Consider the following 3,227-nt stretch of genomic DNA (forward strand, 5'->3'; position numbering starts at 1 on the left):
ATTATTGTGTGGACCATGGTGCACACAACTTGTATGGACCATGGTCCACACAACTTGTATGGACCATATTTTGTTTATTATAAAATAATGTACATTCATTACAAAAATAATGTACATTCAATACAAAAATAATGTACATTGTATTCAGGGGATGTACATTAATTTTGTTTTGAGTGTACATTATAGTGTATAATGTGCATTCAGTACAAAAGTAATGTACATTTAGTATATTAAAAATGTACTTTTTGTTATGGTCCACGTAACATTGTGTGGACCATGGTCCACACAATAATTTGCCGCTACCCCCACTGCCCCACACTAGCTCCGTCCTTGGATCTCCCGTGGTTGAACTTGTGAATCTAGATTATATAATAATTTGTAAGATTAATTGAGGAAATCTTAATATTAAGTTTTTTTTTTTTTTTTTTTTTTTTTTTTTTTTTTTTTAAATTTAAAAAAAAAAACGGATTCCATTATATGATTAAATAAACTAGACTAGGCCCAAAAGTGTGATCGAGGAAGTGGAGAATGACTTTCGTACATGAAAGTTATGAGTTCAATTTTTAGTTTTTTACTAACACCATCTTGGTCAAATTTGTCGCATAGGATTTTCCTAGTGTGGTTTGGGTTTAGACTATTACATAATAGCAGCGTTTACTTTAGTTTCGCCGAAAAAAAAAAAAAAAAAACTAGCACTAATTATCGAGTATGTTACAAAAATTTAAATAAATATTGTATTATGCGAATTGTCAAATGTATTTTATAAAACTTCTGTTAAATTTTAAGATTCTATTTCGTCAAGGGTGAAAAGAACTATCAATATAACAATTCAATGATGAAAAATAGTTATGAAAAAATCGAGAATTGAGTCATAAAAAAATGTAAGAACAAAAAATATAATTTTCTCACTTTAAAATATTAGGCAGTATCAGTTTATAAGTTGGACACAATATATGATGACAACCATACAATTGTATACAATTAGTTGGGATTAAAACATGCAGGATCAAGTTTTGATCTACAAAATTCATACCAAGTAGTTTTTTACTAAGTTTTATAACATATCTATAAGACTATGAAGTTCTAATAGTTTCATTTAGTTATGAGTGATAAAAGCTACAAGGTAACATGATCTCATGATCCTATTGTAAAAATGGCAACAAATGATAACATGATCATATAGTTTCATTTAGTTATGAGTGATAAAAGCTACAAGGTAACATGATCTCATGATCCTATTGTAAAAATGGCAACAAATGATAACATGATCATATAGTTTCATTTAGTTATGAGTGATAAAAGCTACAAGGTAACATGATCTTATGATCCTATTGCAAAAATGGCAACAACTGATAACATGATCATATTGTAAAGTCTGTAATAATTATAAACTTGACTACTTCAAAGATTGTCCTTATAAGATAGGGCGAGAATGGAATGTGAAATGAAAGTAGCATTAGCGAGTCGGCCGGCAGGGCCGTTACATTAAAAATTGGGATCCCGTGCAATATCTTAATTTGAGCATCTTTTTCAAGTAATTTCTATATATAAATAATAGTTATTCAAAAAATTGTGTCAAAATATAAATATTGTATAAAAAAATTCATCTAAAATTTCATTTAAAAAGTGACATGCGCACATTTAGATGCAAACTCTTCTGATGATGAAAATCTTCTAGATAATTTATTTTTAAGGCCTTTATTTATTGATAAGTCTCTTTTAGGACCATCTTTCACAAGAATATTTATTAATTTAGAAATAAGGGCATTCCAATTTCTTAGCTAGATCATATATGTCAAATAAAAGCCATGGCCGTTCCAATAAAAAGTGGGGTCCTGTGCAATATATTAATTTGGGCCCCCTTTTAAATAAATTTCTATATATATAAATAATTGTTGTTCAAAAAGTTGTGTCAAAAATTCAAAACATAAATATTGTATACAAAAAATACACTTAGACGCAAAATCATCCACCAAACTTTTGATAATGCAGACGAAAATCTTCTAGATAATTTATCTCTAGGACATTTATTTATTGATAAATCTCTTTTAGGACCATCTTTCACAAGAATATCTATTAATTTAGAATCAAGGGCATCCCAATTTCTTGGATCATATATGTCAAATAAAAGCGAATCATTTGGTTTATCACTGTGACCAACATCATCTAAACAACTATCAACATTCTTATTATTTTCATTTATTTTCATTGTCATAGTGATAACTATCATCGTTGTGCACACCATTATTTAAATTTTTTATAATCTCACAATCATCTTGATCTTCTATATGAAAATTAGCATCTAACAATTTTTCCTTGGCATCATCTTTTTGCCCATATATTTGAGATTGAGTTAGTTGCTCAATTATTCTTTTCTTTTTACGCTTCTCAAACCCACACGAATATTTTCTAGAAGACATAAAATCCTAAAGAAAAAATAAAAATTTATTTAGAAACACTATCAATAAATAATTAATCAAGAAACGAATTCTTTGAATATATTATTCTGAAATCAGAATTACTAAGTCATGTAATGATGTAAATAAAACCATAAACAAGAATTTTATAAAACAATACATAATTTTAATTATATTACCTGTCAAGAAAATTGAATAACTTGAGAGTTTGTATAATAAGAAAAGAATTGAAGAATCAATAGCACAAGAACTGAGTTGTTGTCTTTGTGTCAATTCACTTAATTGCGCTGCCTAAGAGACGTCAAACAACGAAGAATAAAAATAAACAACCCCAAATTGAATATTTAAATTACTACATCAAAAAAATACAAACAACCAAACAACAAAAAATTAAGATTTAAGAATACAATTGAGATTAAAGCACTACACAGCCTCAATAACGCAAATAAGTAAAATTAAATATTTAAATTACTTCAATTTCAATTACCTAAGCAAATTGAATTATTAAAATTGTTGTAGTCTCTCTAATTCATCTGTCACTCTGTGTCTTTGAATACTGCTAGGCGCTAGAATCTAGATTAGAGAATAGGGATTTAGGGTAGGGCCGTAGGGTTTGAGTGTTTAATGATTTGTGAGTTTTTCTCTTAGTCGCTAAGTTTGAACGCTGCAGCTGCCAAATGCCAATATATATACTATACTTTTTTTTTTTTTTTTTTTAATATGGGGCCCCCAAAATTGGGGGCCCTGTGCGCCAGCCCTGGGCAGACTTGCCCAGGGACGGCCCTGATATTAAAAGCAAATCATTTGATT

The sequence above is a fragment of the Ipomoea nil genome, unplaced genomic scaffold, assembly GCF_001879475.1.
Source record: "Ipomoea nil cultivar Tokyo-kokei standard unplaced genomic scaffold, Asagao_1.1 scaffold0642, whole genome shotgun sequence".
Lineage (NCBI taxonomy): Eukaryota > Viridiplantae > Streptophyta > Magnoliopsida > Solanales > Convolvulaceae > Ipomoea > Ipomoea nil.